The following is an 18,838-nucleotide window of genomic DNA, read 5'->3' on the forward strand; positions in this document are numbered from 1 at the left end:
TTAGATTCATTTGATGAATAAAATTGGATTAAGAGTAATCCTAATTGGGCTAACTTGAGTTCGACTCAAGTTGAGTCATGTATTTAATGAGTCTAATTTAGATTAAGACTTATTAAATCAATTTAATTTAATGAATTAGATTCATTATATTAAGTTGGCTCGAATCAAATGGTTGGATTAGATCAACAATGGTAGAGATTGGGTCAAGTTTGACTTGACTAGAGAAGGAAGACCAAAGGTCAATTTTGACTTGACCTTTTGCCACCTCATTGGTGATTTGGCATTAGGTGGACCAATGATGATGTTCCACTTCATCATGGTGTGCCACCTCATGGAAGTTACAAAGCCATTTTCTTATTAACTTCACATTAATTGCATTTAATGGGGAGTTACATTTGATGAGAAGTGGCCGGCCACTTTTGAATTGGGATTGATTTTCATTCATTTTCATTCATGTGTGGTGAATCTTCCTCCTTCTTCCTCTCAAGCTCTCCCTCTCCCTCTCCTCCTTGCTTGGCCGAATCTCACCAAGGTGCTAGCACACCTTTGTGTGAGGTTTTCTCCACCTACGTGTCTGTGTGGATACTTCTAGAGGATTGGCGCTTGACGGTCTAGAGATCCGGCAACTCCTTGGACGAGCGGGATAAGTGAAAGGCACGCTTCGAAGGTATAACCCTTATCTAGTGTAGATCTAAAGGTTTTACAAACTTATACAAGAAAAGGTTTTTCGAAAAGTTTTTATTTACGAATCTTTGCACGGATCTACGGCTTTGGGTGACTCGGGGTTTCCGCGACGCGAAAAAGCGGTTTTCGTGGCCCGAAGTACCCAACACCAGAATATTGCCCCAAGCACAGTAGCGTGCTGGATCGATCACTGGATCGATCCAACCCACGTCCCGGATACAGTCGCCCTCTGAATCGATCTCCGGATCGATTCGACAATTCCAATCGATCCGTGGATCGATTGGGAGGCCTGATATTAGCTAGAAACCCTTAGTTAAGTTCCTTGACCGTAGGGGGAGGTAATAATGACATGAATAGCTTAGATTACACCCCTTAGCACATGTAGAACCAAGAAATGATAATAGTTTAGCAGAAATTTTTATTAGTACAGCTTCCGCAATTAGACTTAATGATGGTCATGGATTAGTTAACACAGCATAATGTGACGATCAGCCTTACAGCTTAGTTAGTAGAAGGCGGGTCGTTACATTTCATCGCTAACGGAAAGGCTGAGTTCCACCTACTCAGTGTTCTGCCGCCTCAGGAGGTAAATCGGATCGGAAGCTATGACTCCGTGAAAGATCTCTAGGAAAAATTCCTGGAACTTCACAAAGGTACCTCTGAAGTGAAGCTAGCGAGGTGCGACATCCTCCGGAACCAGTTGACGAACCAAGGCGAGAAGGTAGTGCAACTCCAAGAGAGAATCAAGGAGATGATAACGCAACTAACGAACCTTGGAGAAGAGGTAACCAACCGGGATTCTATCCGATACGCGCTTAATGCCTTCCCGAGAACTCCAGAGTTGGCCTCCTTAGTAGATGCGTACTACATCTCTAAGGACCTCGAGGTAAGTACTTTAGAACAATTGTTTTCCACTTTTGAACTTCACGAATCTCGAGTTTAAGAGCCCAATGGAGTAGAGAAGACTAGTCAGAATATTGCCTTAAAGGCAAAAATAAACAGTTCTGACTCCAAAGCCTCAGTCGACGAATCCGAAGTGGCACTACTGGTAAGACGCTTCAATAAGTTTTTCAGTCTTAACAAATTTAAATCACAGAGGCATCATCGAAAGAAGAGGACGGTTCATTGCTACAACTGCAATGAAGAGGGGTACATCAAAGATGACTGCCCAAAGCTAAAGAGAAAGGAGAAAGAAAAAGAAAAGTCAAAATACAAGAAACCAAAACCCTCCGAGCACAAGAACCTGAAGGCTACTTGGTCAGATTCGTCATCCTCTGAGTCGGACATCGAAGAATTCTTGGGGTTAGCGCTAATGGTGAACCATCAACCGGAAGAAGACTTAAGCTCAGAAATGAGCATGGATGAAGGGGGAGATTCATTATAAGAGGAAAGCAGCAGTGAAGGGGGAGCGTCACCAGAACAGGTAAGTAAGGTACACAATCTAACCCCGAATCAATCTTTTAAATTTATTAAATCTCTTTCTAAATAATTAGATAAATTAGAAAAAGAAAATTAAAATTTGAAATCAGAAAATGTAAGTTTAAAATTATAAATTGTAAAACTGAAATCTGCTGCATGCTTAAGCCAATTTCCAAACTCAAAATTAAGAATTTATGGGAAATTGAACTGGTACATTAGAAACCATCAGGGTCAATTTAGAAAAGTGCCCAAAATTTATGTACCCCCTTAAATATCCGATTAATCCAATAGGAAGGAACCTTTATTGGATTCCAAAATCTGTGCTAAATTAATCACTTTTAAGTTAAAAGCTTTACAGTGAGAAAATTAAACATTGAAATTCTTTATGGAAGTTTTGTCTAAGGAAGTGGTTGTTGCTCCAATAACCAAGAAGGCCTAGTGCCTCGCCACGACCTGGAAGCTAAAATATTGAAAGAAAATGTTTAATTACCTTTCTGAAAAAGCATTAAAAATAAGAATTAAATAATGCTTTGAAAGTTTATCAAACATTTTTTTTCTTAGAAATTTTTCTTGAAAATTCTAACTTAGAAATTTTTTTTTGTTAGAAATTTTTTCCTGGAGAAATTCTAAATAACTTCATTTACCCTCAAAAATTTAGTTTACTTAGGATTTTTTTTAATTAATTGACTTAGAATTTTTTTTTTAAATTCAGTTTAACTAAGAATTTTTTTAATTTCTAAAAATTCATTTTTACTTAGAAAATTTTTCTGAAAGTTCAATTTAACTAAGAATTTTTTTTTACCTTATTAATTTGATTAATATTCTCTTATTGGTACCCCATTTTTGCTGTGATGAAAGGGGGAGAGAAAGGTACAAGTTTAGGGGGAGTTTAGGGGGAGTTTAGCGTGCGCGGCGTTCGAGGGACATTAAGCTGGGATGGAAGGCTGCTCGAGGATAAGGCCGGGAATTGGGTTCGGGTGAGCCCTATTCCGGTTGGTCGCAATCACCCAAAAGAATGGAGCATCGGAAGCTGAAGAAAGTAAGCTGAAATTGGAGCTGCCAGCTTGGAGGCGCCTCCATCAGGCTTGGAGGTGCCTCCAGCTTGAAGGCTCCTTCAACCTTGTTGAAGGCGCCTTCAACAGGTCAAAGTGACCGTTTTAAGCTACGGATAAAGGTTTATCTACTCACCTCTTGGAGGCGCCTTGGACCCCTATTTGAGGTACCTTAGACCCTCGAGATCAGATTTCCAAAGTCAATTTAAAGGCCCCTAGAGCTAGGAATTCACAACAACTTCTACATTCAACTCTGTAAGCATTTCCTAGCAGTAGTTCTGAGCCATTAGAGTGTAAAAGGCTTCTCCGCCTTCAGCAAAGGAGAATTTTCTTAATGCGCTTTTCACTGCCCTGGATTAACAACCCTCTTGGTTGTAACCAGGTTAAAATTCTGTTTCTGCTTTTATTTTCTGCCTCTATTATTTTACTACTGCATTTGTTCTGAGTTGAAATCCGAGGAAGGGTGTTTTTATTTTTGTTTACAGCAATTCACCCCCCCCCCTTGCCGGTCTCCGTTGCACCTACAGTCTTATCCTTAAGGACTTCTACCTTCTTTTAGAGTGACTTGACCTAGATATTGGATTTGGGTAATTTCAAAACAAATTACAAATGATAGTATATAACTTATTAACTAAGGGAGAGACTACCTCATTATTGGGCTTGTCAGGAAAGTATATTTAGATCTATGGCTTATCTCAAACTTTGAATCAAATTTCGACTCAAAATTAATTTCATATTCGGTCTTAGCCGCTTGTTCTATTACCGGTTGTGTTAGGAGGAAGGATTGAGCTTATTCTTCCTCTTTTGATTCCTCTGATGATCATTTTATTGGTGTTGAAGGAACTAGATTTTTGATAATTGGAAAAGGTTCAAAATTAAGGCTTATTTTTATTTAATGAAAGTTTACTGAGTGTGCAGGTAGGTTAACTAGAATGTCCAAGTGATACTTGATAAAGGAAAATCCCTAGTGGATATTAGAAAAAGGAAAAGCCTAGCAGGTCAGCTGGATCAGATACTAGGTAGAAGGCTTGGCAAATTAAAGTCACAAGGTAGGAAGTATAGATGGGTTTGGAGGATCGGACATGTAGCAGGTCAATGGGGCTAGAGGACATGACATTTGAGGAAGCACTAGATGTCGGAAGATTGGATGCCGAGCAGGAAATCCAAACAGGATGACTTTTTCCAACCCAAGGTGGCTGATATAAGAGGATTCAAAGATTTTTATAAATGTTTTTAATAATTTTTATTTTTATTTTTTTGGTAATTTTTGGGTTTTATTTTATTTTAGGTAGTTTCGATATTTTAAGTATTTTCTAAATATCTATATTTCTATAATTATATATTTTGAGTCCGTTTAGGAATTTAAGATTATGAGTCTGTTTATAATATTTTCTTTTTTATATCTTTTTTCTGTGTTTAGCATATAGAAATTGGACTTTGTACATTAGAATTTCTTTCCTTTTTTACGAGTATTAGAATTTAGAGTCTATATAAACATCTAATTAGTTGTTTGAGGAATTAATGCTCTATTCATAATAAAAGTTTCCCTTTAGTGGTTTCTTTTTTGTCTGTCTCCTTAATTTTGTCTTCTCATTAGCCCAATTGATAATATCTATCATGCCCCGCATTAGTTAGTTCAACTTCGGATAGATTTGGAGTTGACTAAGGATAAAACAGATCGATCAGTTTAAAATGAATTATAGTATTTTCTTGAAGAAACCTTCCCTTGCCTTTTTTTTTCTCCCTTTCCTCCCCACATATACTACAGTCACTGCTATGTTATACACCACCGTTGTGCCTTCACCTATCCCTCTCTTTTATTTTCCCTTCATCTTCTTTTCCATTTCCTCCTTATCCTATTCACCAATGGCAATAAACCTAGAGTTTTTTTCTCAAGCAAAAAAGCTCTCTTTTCTTCTCCTTTATCTTCTTACACAAGCAAGAAATGTAACATCACCTATTGCCCTCTTCAAAAAGCAAGCTTAGCCCTCAGCCCTCGTATCTTCATCCGCTTCTCATATTTTCACTATGTGTATTTTTTTGATAGACTTAGCCATTGTTTACTTCAACAATTATTAATTACGAAGTAATATATGATAATTATTTGGGTTATAAAATTGATGAAGTAAATATCATTTTAGACTATGTAGGTTAAAAAATACAAGCATCACTTCTAATTTTAAGTAACATTTTACTTCATAATATTTTTGTCATAAAGTAGTAAGTCACAAAATAAAATATATAATCTCTAAGTGCTAAAGTAATAAGTTTGAACCAGTTGAAATACTAAGTCTATGGTGAGGAGAATGACGAGAGGAAATGTTGATTTTATAAAAACAAAAGAGAAAGAAAGAATGACTTGGATTTGAAAAAGTTGTATTTTAAAAAAAAAAAGTTATGCAGACTCACTACAAGGACTTTCTGCAATGTTCTGTAAGAAAATATTCATTAACAATTTTGTATATAGTATTATTTCTAAAAGTGTATAGTATATATACTATGTTTCCTATAATTAAATAACTGATATATATAACAAAATTGTATACTCGATAAATATTACATTCTTTCTATATATATGACAATACATAATTGAAACGTAGATAAAAATAGTAAGCTTTCTAAAAGTGTATGTCCACTTTGCTACTAATTATTGGATCGGTTATGTTATTTGTTATATATTTTTTTAATTATACTCTCCTATTTTCACTTCTAGGAACAATATATATACTCATCTTGCACCACTATTATAATTACACAATAAATACATAATACAAAAAATCAAAAGTTAATTAGTCCTACATAATGTCTCGAGTTTCAATTCTTTGTGTATTTCTTTTGTTTACAACTATATGCCTTGCAAGTAAGTAAACACCATTTAAATATTCCATGCAAATTTTATTGAATTTATTTGTTACATATTGTTCATATATCCTAATGTTGACTATTCTTTTTTGGTTGAAATTATAGATCACTCTGATGCTACCAATTATTGTTCAGAATATAAAAAATGGGGTGATAGACAACAAACAAGTTGTAGAGGTGCTAGTGATACCAGTGCGTGCAACACTTGGTGTTCAAATTCATGTAGAGAAGGGGAATGTAAAGTATGAAATGGACACCAAGTTTGTCATTGTTATTGTTAATCATATTGTAAAGATGGAGAATAAATTATATTATCCATCTTGATTGGTGAAATAAAATTTGATACTACATGTATTTTTATTTATTTAAATTATATATATATTATAAAAATAATGTATATGTTGAAGAAAATGTTATATATATGTAGAATTATCATCGCTAGAGGGATGAATTGTCATTTACATTTTCTTTGACTATTTAACACATGAATTGTTTGAAAATTTTAAATATATATAAATAAAATAAGTAGTGTATAAATGAAAGGAACAATACAACATATTAACATGATTTGATACACGAGTTCCTACTCCACGACCTATAACTCATAGGTAGATGAACCCAGATGATAAGTTTTATTTTCACTTTCTTGACACCTTGTGGACACCCTAAGTTCCTCTGCATGGAACCTAATGTTAGTGCTTGGGGTGCTAGAGGAAGCAGGCTCAGTGGCTCTTCTCTTAATCCTACCAACATAAATAAATGATTTATTTTTACCATAATAATGATAATTTGAGTTTAGGGTGTTACCAAAACATTTTTTGGACAACTAAAATAGGAACTAATTACCTAGGCTATGCAAGACAAGACTGAAATCAAAAATGGGGAAGAAACAGCTCGGAAACAAGCTTTGGAGACTGGAGCTGAAGCCTCGGGTCCCCCTTCTAAAATCATATCTGTGCACCCAAGGTGTTCCATGTGCTTGAACCATCTTTGTCAAGTTTCTGTGTGGCAACATTTCTGGAAACTTGGAGGATGTTGAGGCGCCTTCATCCAAATGACAATGTTTTGGGTAGGCTTTTTAGGTGGGATTTTGTGGGCTTCCTGGACTAGGGTACGAGCACCTAAATTTTAAAAAATTGGAATCTTTAAAATGGTTTCAGCACCTGGATCTATTCCAGGTGCTTGTATCAATAATCTTTTAATTTTAAAAAATTAAATTAATTTTTAAAATTCTATATTTTTGCACTTACAATGATTCTTGAATAGAATTTAATTTATAATGTTTTGATTAATTTTACCTTAGACTCTATTTGTCCCATTTCTAGATTATTAATCGAGTTAACCTATAGGTTTGGTGAAATGGTTTTCTATTTTACTTGAAGTTAATTAGTTTGAATTTTAAATCTAATTTGACCTTGTATAAGATTTAGGTTTGGCCATTAATTAGTTAAATACACATTTCAAAAATTGACTGACAAGTTGTGGTAAGGCATAATGGCCTTTTTTGATATTGGAGAAACAACCACCTCCTTAAATAAAGTCTTTTTAAGAAATTATATTTTTAATGTACTTATTGAAAAATTTAGGTCTAACTAGTTTAGGATGTGGAAAGGTAGCTTCAGTTAATTTCTCTCAACTAAGTGCAACAAATAGGATAATCCATACCCAACTTGGATACACTTATTCTTAGCTTCCCTAATATACTATCGTCTCACCACATCCTAACACTAGGTTGTTAAGTATCAAATTAACTATTTTCTTACATAGCCATGCTAAGTTAAGTAAAAAATAAACTAAGGATGAATAATAAAAGTAACAAATGAAACAATCGTGCAATTTTATCTTACAATAAAATTATTTTTTCTATTGGTTCTCTCTGAATCATAACTTTGATATGGTTTATGTAACGACCTAATTTTTACTATTTTAAGTTCTAAATGTCCTTAAAAATATTTGGAAATGCTTTTGAAATATTCTAGAGATTTTTAGAAATTTTGAGAGTATTTATATGTAATTTTTGGAGGTCGTTTGGTATTTTTACTAAATGAAGAATGTTTTGACAAAAAATGTTCAAGTCGAGATTCGAACCTCGGACCTCAGACCTGAACCGAGCCTTAACCCAGTCCAGTCGACCAACTGTTCTACAAATGTTTTGTGAATATAAATGGAACGAAATATATATATACAGTAGTTAGGAATGTTTAAAATAAATTAGAATAAAAAGTCCGCGAATGAGGGATCGAAGCCGAGACCTTTGACCCAAGCAAAACCCGCTTGACCAACTGTGATGGCGGCCGGTGTTAATTAAGGAAAGGGATGAATAATATTTAAGCAATAGTTAGATAATAAAATACCTAAGTTAGGAGAGGACTTAAGTTTCTCCCGTGACCTAAAACTCCCAAACCCCTCTCCTCCTCTCTCGCGACGGCGTGCAGCGGTGCTCTCGGGCGAAAGAGGCAACGGAACTAGGGATCATCTCCAGCGCCGGCCAGGGTTTCCAAGAGGTTTTCTTCACCTCCTTGAGGTCGGCTCGTCGAGGGGAGCACGCGGGCACAGAAGGATCGCCGAATTTGAAGCTTCACCCGAACCCTAGATATCTCCTTTCCGGTTGTAAGTCCTAAAAGCAAGGGTAAGATGCTTACTCACCTGCAGTAAGAGTAGCTCTCGGATTTCTTGTTTTCCATGATTTCGTAGCATGTTGTAAGGATGGGTTGTTTTGTGTTGTTGCCGTAAGTCCCAAGGGAAGAAAGGGGAAGAACGGTAGAGGTTAAGTATGTGGAAAGATTCCTTTCAAGCTTTGAAATTGGCATTTGTAGCTTTTGATTTGGATTTTTCTGTGTGACTTTGATAAGCATGCTTGGTTACAATTCTAGTGAAATCCTTTCCATAGAGTTGTCACTTATCCAGTTAAAGGTTTCTTTCTCCTATCACTGATATAACTTCCCCTTGCAATCTCTCACATTCATTGATGGTAATTGTTTTTCTAGTTCTGGAAGATCTATTTTTATTTTTATGCAACATTGTAATTGTGTTGTGACTAGTATCCATGGAATTCTCAGTGCATTAGCATTTTAAGCAACCCATGTTATGTTTAGCTAGGTTATATTTTCTAAATGATGGATCAGCTGCTTTACAACTCTGCCCTTTAGGTTCATCCCATTTTCAAATACTTAGAGTTTGAGTTTTGCTGTCATATTGATACTAAATTCTATACCCCTGTACATTCTGTCAAACCTCTGAAATTGAGAATGGAAAAGTTTGAGTTATGTGATATGTTGTTTAGACTCTACCTCTTTGCTGTAAAATTCTACTTTACTGGTTAATTTCACTTTTGCTGCCTTAGCTTGGTTAATTTCCCCTTGTTGCCGTGAGTTTGATAAAGAAGAGGAGAAGAGATCCATTAAGTTCTTGTACGAGTATACCATGAAACAAAACAAGCTTTACATAGGTTTGAAGAGAAGATCCTAGCAGGTTTTAGCTTGAGTTGGAACTTGTTGTACAATTTCAGATTTTCTTTTAGCATTTAGTTTAAGTTCTGTTAAATGTATTTCAGTTTTGGTATGATGTTTATGTCTCTAGTTCTAGTTAGTTTTTCCTTAGAAGTTTCGAAGCTTATCCATGCTTAACTCAACTTACAAAACTAGCAAATACCAGATGCATAAGAGTATGTTTAATTTATGTTTTAAGAGTTAATTATCATGAGGTTTTAAGTGTTGTACTATGTTATTTTTAGGCACTTCAGTTTAGTATGACATGCAGATTTTATTAAGTTATAATGTAGAATCTTATTAAGCATTTTTATTGAGCTTAAGTGCAGATTTTTATATATATAGTATGCTGATTTTGTTCCCTTTTGCTTTTAGATGTGGATGAGCAGAAATAGCATACATATATATACATAGCATTTAGTTTAGACTTTCCTTGCTATAATGTATGCTGTAAGAAAAACAAGATTAAGGGTTCTATGAGATTCCGAATTCTGGAATTAGAATCCGCAGCACACCAAGTGCTAGAAGGAATGCCAAGGCATTTTATTATAAGAATATTAAAAGATAACAAGTATAAGAAAGATAAAGGAAAGAAAGAAAAAGGCCAAGGCCTTAAGTAGATCCCAAAGTCAAGACTTAGGGATTTTAGCACACAAGGTGCTTGATAAAATGTCAAGACATTTAAAGAAAAGTAATTAAGATATTTTACTTTGAAAAGGCTAGTACCCGACTTCCAAGGTTGTTGTTAAACAAATCCAGGTGACCAATTCCAAGGTCTTGGCCCTGGTAAGACCAAGGTCTTTACCCTCGTAGGACTGGTGATTAGCTACCACAGCCTCTATTAGGGAGTGCGCATTGGTACTAAGCCTGGGCCCAAGAAAGAAGTTGATTATTATTTTTAAGTAATAAAGTATAAGTTTTTAATCAAGAAGAACTTTATTATTGTTTTGAAGTAATAAAGTATAAGTTTTGGAACAAATGAAACAAGTTTCACATATGTTTAGAATCAATAAGTTTAGTTCTTTTGAATTCTAGCATGCAGTATTAGTTTTGTTTGTTTCCTGATTAGTTATTTAGCATGATTAGCTATTAGAATTACATGAGTAGATTCCTTAGCTTTTCTTTGCTATTAGTTTGACATGAGCAGTTATGTTTATGCTTTACTTTCGTTTAGAGCATATAGTTTCTAGTTCTTTCTGTAAACATGCATATTCATGTTTTTGTGAGTTAGATAGCGCTTACTAAGCAAATTTTGCTTATAGACTGCATTTCCTCTTACTGCATATAAAGAAAAAGAAAAGATTTAGCAAGGAAGGCGACAAGGTGGTGCGGAGGGTGTGTGATGCGTGGACTGTGGGAGAGATCAGGGGAATTGAGTCACACTTTATGTTTTATGTCAATAGAGATTGATAAAGAGTTGTTTCTATTTTTCTGATGTTGCTATTGAGTCTATTCCGCATTGTTTGTTTGGTTGTTTCCACTGTTGGAGTTTTATTCATTTACTATTGCTATATTAGTTTTTTTTAAGTTGTCGTGTCTTATAAACTGTGTGGTTGTTTGATAAATGTTCCAGCCGCCTGTGGCTGTGTATATCATGTTATGTATTAATGATTATGGTCACCGGTATAGGGGAGACTCTGCTGAATTTTTTCGGTAGGGATCGCTCGTGGTTTTTAATTATACCGGTTAAGTAGAGTTAGTTGTTAAGTAACGGTCATCCTTAGAGTATAGTGGTAGTAGTAAAAAGGGTGGTCGTTACAGTATATCTAGGTAATGAATATAACTATTGTGGATTCAATATTGATTTAGTCCAACTTAAATACTCATAATTGATTTAGGGACCCATGGTTAGACTTGATTTCTAGCAGTTCATTAACTAATAATAGATATGATTTTGAAAGGTTTCTTAGACTTATAAGCATGTGAAGATCAATTGTATATGATCCTTTGTGTTTCGAGTAATATATTAAGGGACTTGCTGATCAAAGTTAAACATTTTAATGATCCTTTTAGTTCTTCAACTCTAATTTTCAAAGGAATTTTATTACTCAAGTTGTTGGACTTGTGTTGAAGTTCCATTTTGAACTTATTCAGTTGAAGTGCTAAGGGTAGTCTTATCCTTAAGGACTTCTACCTTCTTTTAGAGTGACTTGACCTAGATATTGGTTTTGGCTAATTTCAAAACAAATTACAAATGACAGTATATAACTTATTAACTAAGGGAGAGACTACCTCATTATTAGGCTTGCCAGAAAAGTATATATAGATCTATGGCTTATCTCAAACTTTGATTCAAATTTCGACTCAAACTTGAGTTCATATTCAGTCTTAGCCACTTGTTCTATTGTCGGTTGTGTTACGAGGTTGGATTGAGCTTATTCTTCCTCTTTTGACTCCTCTGATGATCATTTTATTGGTGTTGAAGGAACTAGATTTTTTATAATTTGAAAAAGTTCAAAATTAAGGATTATTTTTATTTAATGAAAATTTACTGAGTGTGCAAGTAGGTCAACTAGAATGTCAAAGTGATACTTGATAAAGGAAAAGCCCTAGTGAATATTAGGAAAAGGAAAAGCCTAGCAGGTCAGTTGGATCAGATACTAGGTAGAAGGCTTGGTAAATTAAAGTCACAAGGCAGGAAGTATAGATGGGTTTGGAGGACCGAACGTCTAGTAGGTCAATGGGACTAGAGGACATGACATTTGAAGAAGCACTAGACAACGGAAGATTAGATGCCGAGCAGGAAATCCAAATAGGATGGCTTTTTCCAACCCAAGGTGGCTGATATAAGAGGATTCAAAGGTTTCTATAAATGTTTTTTAATAATTTTTATTTTTACTTTTTTGGTAATTTTTGGGTTTTATTTTATTTTAAGTATTTTTGATATTTTAAGTATTTTCAAAATATCTATCTTTCTATAATTATATATTTTGAGTCTGTTTAAGAATTTAAGATTATGACTCTGTTAATTAAATTTTCATTTTTATATCTTTTTCTGTGTTTAGAAGATAGAAATTGGAGTTTGTACATTAGAATTTCTTTCTTTTTTTATGAGTATTAGAATTTAGAGTCTATATAAAGATCTAATTAGCTGTTTGAGGAATTAATGCTCTATTCATAATAAAAGGTTCCCTTTAGTGGTTTCTTTTTTGGCCGCCTCCTTAATTCTGTCTTCTCATTAGCCCAAATGATAATTACTATCCTGCCCCGTGTTAGTTTGTCACCTGTACAGGGGAGATGCTGCCGAAATTATCAAATAACCCTATTACTTAATTATTATTTTGTTCGGTATTTTACATTCTCCCCTACTAATAAAAATTTGGTCCCCAAATTTACTGCTAAACCCGGGAAATCCTCATCCAAGGATAACAACCAAGCAACATACTCATATACTACCCCAACCAAATATCATGAACAAATCTCCAACCTCAAGGGATGACTCTGTGGGTTATGAGTTCATTCTGCTTCCGCTACGCTCACACTTCTCCTCCTACCATTCCACCAAATCAGATTTTCCTAGACGGTGAATAAAACCACCACTGCAACAACTTCAACAACTAAATTGCAACAAGATCTTATCTGATTCAAATATGTAGATTGCATAATAGTCAGAATCCTAAGCTCAGAGAAGACAGCCAAGTGAGCAGTTTATGAAAATCAATAAATCTAGAGCGTGAAGAGTTAGCCAGTTCCAGAACCACATTAAGAACTCTAAAAAGACTAGGAAGAAGCTTGAACTGAAATACTCGAGCGACAATATGAATCCCAAAAACAACTTTTGCATCCAAGAATCCCCGACACCCACACCAATAGTCAAAGGAACAGCAAGCAACAGGATAACACTAATGCTAGCACTATCACTATGAATACCTATCAACCACTAGAGCAATTGTGAACAAAATTCCAGGTAAGAGTTGGCAATAAGGCTAATGATTATAACTGAAACTAAACTATAAATTCAAAAATATAGTTTTGGTGGACTTATTGATGGAAAAGACAAAGACATGGGAACAGGCGAGAAAGAAAGGTGAGAAAGAAGACTTTCTTGGTTGATGAGGTTAGACAAGACAGTCTACCTCTTTTCTTGCTTGCTATCTGATTTCCTGCTATGACATGTAAGATGTTTAATATGATAAATGAATACTTAATTAGGGCATAAGCTAGATGAAAGAATTATAACTATGACCACCATATTATTGGTGATCATACTGATTCCTTGCCAGTGAGTGCAAGGGTTGGTAAGAATTGACAGTTATACTTGCTAAGCATGCATGGTGCACTTCTCTGTGGCTTTGGAGTGATGGAAAATAACTCATAGGTAAGCTTTCTTAAAACATAAAACTAACTAAAACGGTATAAACAACTAATTAAATACACATGATGCAAATAACTAAACCAATACATCTAGTATCAACAACTAGCTCAGTACCAATAAAATCTATGATAATAGTGTTAGAGTGTATACTAAAAGCCTAGCTTTCGGTATAAACATTTATCTAGAAATAAGAATCACATTGGTCAAATGTCTACATTTATGATAAATGTAGTTGTTCAATTAATTTATATTGTAGATAACATGGTGTGTGGTGTCACACACAGAGGATCATGTTATCAGTACCTTATAAATTATAAACAGTAGCTCACGACCATAATGGAAAGGAACAAACCATTGGAAGGTCGTAGTGTAATTAGGTATTAGTTTATCTTAACTATATAATTACACTAGTACACTAAGAGTGTATTGAGTAGGACCATTAGAGGTCATTTTTTTTATACTGACTTTATAAAGAAACAAAGACCTCAGTTATTATGGAAGTGTGTGCTCTTAATCCTAATATAATAACAAGCACATATATTTGATATTTATTTCTTTAATTTATCAATGGGTGAGATTTAGTTCGATGAATCAATAAGCACGATAAGTTGGAAATGATATCACTTATAGTGTGTGTTGTTGATTATAGAAGGAAACTGTGTCCTAGTGATCTAGGTTGAAAATGTCCCCAAGAGGAGCTTATAAGGATGGTCATGTTAAATCCTGCAGGTGGACATAGTCCAACATGACGATGAAGTTGAGTGGTACTACTCTTGGATCTAGATATTAATTAAGTGAGTTGTCAGTAACTTACTTAATTAGTGGACATTTGTTATCTTAAACACAGGGAGACTAACACACACATAATAAGAAGGAGCCCAAAATGTAATTTGGGATTTGTGCGGTAGTTCAATAATAGTTCTTTAGTGAAATGAATTATTTTTGATGAAATTAAGTTGTGTGTTCGGGGCGAACACGGGATGCTTAATTTCATCGGGAGACCAAAACCAATTCCTCCTCTCGGTACCTATCGTAGCCTCTAGTATATAGAGATTTATACCCACCGCATACCCACCTTCTTACCCATCTAATGGGGTCGGCCAAGCTAGCTTGGAACCCAAGCTAGGGCCGGCCAAGACCAAGTAGATGAGCCATGTAGGTGGTCGGCCAAAGCTTGGGTCCCAAGCTTAGGTGGCCGGCCACTAGAATATTAAAAGGAATTTTTATTAAAATTATTTCTTATGTGGACATCAAGGTTTTAAAAAGAGAGTTTAAAAATTAAAAATTTCCTTTTATAGCTTTCTACAAAAGATTAAGAGAAGAGATTAATCTCTTTCCTTATTTGTAGATTAAAAGGATGGTTTTAATTTTTGGTAAAAACTTTCCTTATTTGTAAATCATCTACATGTTTAAAAGAGAGTTTAAAATTTGAAATCTTTCCTTATTTGTTGATTAAAGGTGGATTTTAAATTTTAAGAAAACTTTCCTTTTTAACCATGTTCATGATTTAAAAGAGAGTTTAAAATTAAATATTCTCTTTTATAAGTTTCTACAAAAGATTAAGAAAAGATTTGATATCTTTCCTTATTTGTAGATTAAAAGAGATTTTAATTTTTAGAGATAACTTTCTTTTTATCCACATGTTTAAAAGAAAGATTTTAATTTATTAAATTTCTTTTTATAAACCAATCATGAAGGGATAAAAATTATTGGAGAACTTTTTTATAAATTTCTGGAGACAAATTAGGAAGTTTTAATTAATTAAAACTCTCCTTGTTTGTAGCTTTTATATGGCCGGTCAAATAAAATTGAGAAAGAAAATTATTTTTAATTAAATAAATTTTCCTTTTCAATGGAAAAAGAATTAAGGAAGTTTTTATTAAATTTTCCTTATTTGCCAAGACCAAGGATTATAAAAGAGGGGGTAGAGGAGGCTTCAATGCTAACGACTCTATTCTATTTTTCTTCCACTTTTCCTTGGTGGTGTGGCCGGCCCTTCCTTCTTCTTTTCTTCTTCTCTTTGTGGCCGAACCTCTTCATGCTCATGGAGTTTTAATTGGTGGCCGGATCTAGCTTGAGGAAGAAGGAGAGAAAGCCTACATCCCTTGGAGCTTGGTTGGTGGAAAAGATCTTCATCTTTTGGAAGCTTTGTGCTTGGCCGAAATTTGAAGAAAGGAGAAGGTGCTTTGGTGGTTTCTCATCTCGGAAGATCGTTGCCCACACAACGTCCGAGGTTAGAAGAGGAATACGGTAGAAGATCAAGAGGTTTTTCTAAAAGGTATAACTAGTATTTTTCTTTCCGCATCATACTAGTTATTTTTGGAAATAATACTAAATACAAGAGGCATACGATTCTAGTGTTTCAAATTTGTTTTCGATATAGTGTTCTTTTATTTTTCTTTTCCTTGTGATTTGATTGTTCTTTTCGGTTAACCTAAAGTTATTTTAGGAAATTAAATATTAGATTTCTATAAAGGTTTTGTCTAATCGGTGGTGGTTGCTCCCATATCCAAGAAGGTCATGTGCCTCGCCACGTCAGTAATGGGAATCAATTATGGAAATTAATATTTAATGGAATTAATAACTTAAGGTAATTTGGATCGAACGTGTTAAGTTCCGCAGGAGATCCAAGTCAAAACCTAAAAGAACAAATAGATTAAGTTTTGGATCAAACGTGTTAAATTCCGCAGGCGATCCAAAATTTAATTTAAAAGAACACATGGTAGCTAGGAAAAGTTTCAGACCTTTGTACAAAATTTTTGTACAGTAGAACCTCTAGGCTTTCCTAGTAGCAACCTACAATTGGTATCAGAACTAGGGTATTGCCTCTGTGTATTTGGTATTAGTTTAATTATGCACATGTCATACATAATTTAGGCAGGTTAATAGTAGGATGTGCTAACTTTGTGGATGTAGGATCCAACTATTATGGCTTATAGTTATTATGTGTGTGATTGGACCCTTGGACATGTCAAGGGCATTTTATTGTGTGTGCATGATTGTATTATAAAATACAGCTAGAGCTGTATTTAGTTTTATTAGGATTTTATTTTTTGATCTAGATACATATACATTCCTTCGAGGAATATAGGATCGAAAAATGTAAAATCCTATTTATGTCGTGGATCGAGTCTTGCAAGGCGTGGAACCTTTTGAGGACCAGAGGCGCAGCGGAACAAGTAGCAAGATGAATGCGACAACTAGACCCGTTTGCGGTGGCCAAAGATGGCAGCAGCTAGGGTTGGTGACACACGGAGGACAGCAATAGATAAAAGCCATAATAGTTGAAAATTAGTTTTTCTATTTATTGCTTTTTATGCTGTGTTGTGTGTGCTTGTTATTATGCATATTTAGTAGGCTAGCATAGTTAAAATTCCTCATTTATAAATAACTAAGTGGGAGAGGAATTTTTAAGTAAATCCCATGGTCTCCATTACTGGTTTGTAAGTGATGCAAACAAGCTTGCGCGTTGGCTCTAAGTGCCTCCATAACGGATGAGCTTGTTTGTGGATCACTAGAACAAACTTCCATTTTTGGATTACTATATGAAATTAATTAAGAGCGTGTGATCTTCCCCAACGGAAGGGGCATAATCTTATTAACGGACTTAGTGTCAAGTAATGGTATACACTTAGACACATATAATAGTGTCCTCCCCATCGGAGTCACTGCTATTATTTGTGTGACCAAATGATACCAATTATTAATTTTATTTGTCAAAAAGTTAGGTTGACAAGATAATAAAATTAATGGGTTAAAACCCTCCTTTTACAAATGTTGAATTTGTATACGTCCACACTAACGTGGCATGCAAAATTCACGGTGTTTGAGGTGTTGGTGAATTTAAATAATATTTTTTGAGGAATCAATATTTTTTAAAATTCAAAAGTTTTGACCAAATATTTGATCAAAGATAGATTAACTATTAATTTTATTCGTCATAAAGTAAAGTTGACGAGATAATAAAATTAATGAATAAAATCTCCTCTTCGATTTTGTATACATCCTGTAACGACCCAACTCCTGGGTACTAATCTGTGAGCCGGATCGCTACATTAACTACTGAAGCTACTGTACGGAAAACTGGGTAAAATAAAATTTCACTAACTGACTCGGTTAGTCTGGCAATTGATACACCCATGCTGTTATAAGGAAGGATTCAAGACCCTTTCCGGTTGGTGTACATGTGCTAAGGAGGATACTTGACCTCCCATCTGAGCTAGGAACTCAAAATTAACTTCCTAGCTAGCTGCTGATCGATCCACGGATCGATCAAACTTACTACGATTCTGTGCCCTGCTGGATCGGTCTGCGGACCGAACCAGCAAAGGCTGGATCGGTCGGCAGACCGATCCAGGTGTGTCTGGATCGGTCTGCAGACCGACCCATGCTCTCTGTTCGGTGCTGGATCGGTCGGACGACCGATCAGATAGCATACAGTAGCATACTGTATGCCTCTGGATCGGTCGGCAGACCGATCCAACTCTGATACGAAATCAGAGTTTCTGATTTCAGAACTTTCAGGCACTGGAACGTACCACAACTCACCGACATAGTTTCTAGATACATGAAAAACAATCTAACATTAACCTACATGCGTCCTAAACTGAACAAACTGAATAGTGCATAGTTTTACTGGATTAAAACATTTACCAGCTAAGGATTTAAACCACAAACAAACTAACAATGTAAATACTGGAATTAAGCTGTTTCGACCCCTAGGATCTTTATTCCAAACCCCTTGCACGCACACACCTCCATAGCATTGTCCTCCAGCCTCCGTTAGTCCACTTTTCTTTTACCTGTATCTGCAGTATAAGAAAAGTAGTACATGTAAGCTAAAGAGCTTAGTAAGAAACCATCTACCTCACAAAAACATGAGACGATGCAAGTATGGTTTCAAAACATGCTATTTGAAAACTGAACTGAGAATGGCAACATGGCATGGGATACAAACATGTACTGAACTGATCATGGCATACAAACAAACTGAGCATAGCATACAATGTCTGAAACTA

This window comes from Zingiber officinale, chromosome 1A (genome assembly GCF_018446385.1).
Source record: "Zingiber officinale cultivar Zhangliang chromosome 1A, Zo_v1.1, whole genome shotgun sequence".
NCBI lineage: Eukaryota > Viridiplantae > Streptophyta > Magnoliopsida > Zingiberales > Zingiberaceae > Zingiber > Zingiber officinale.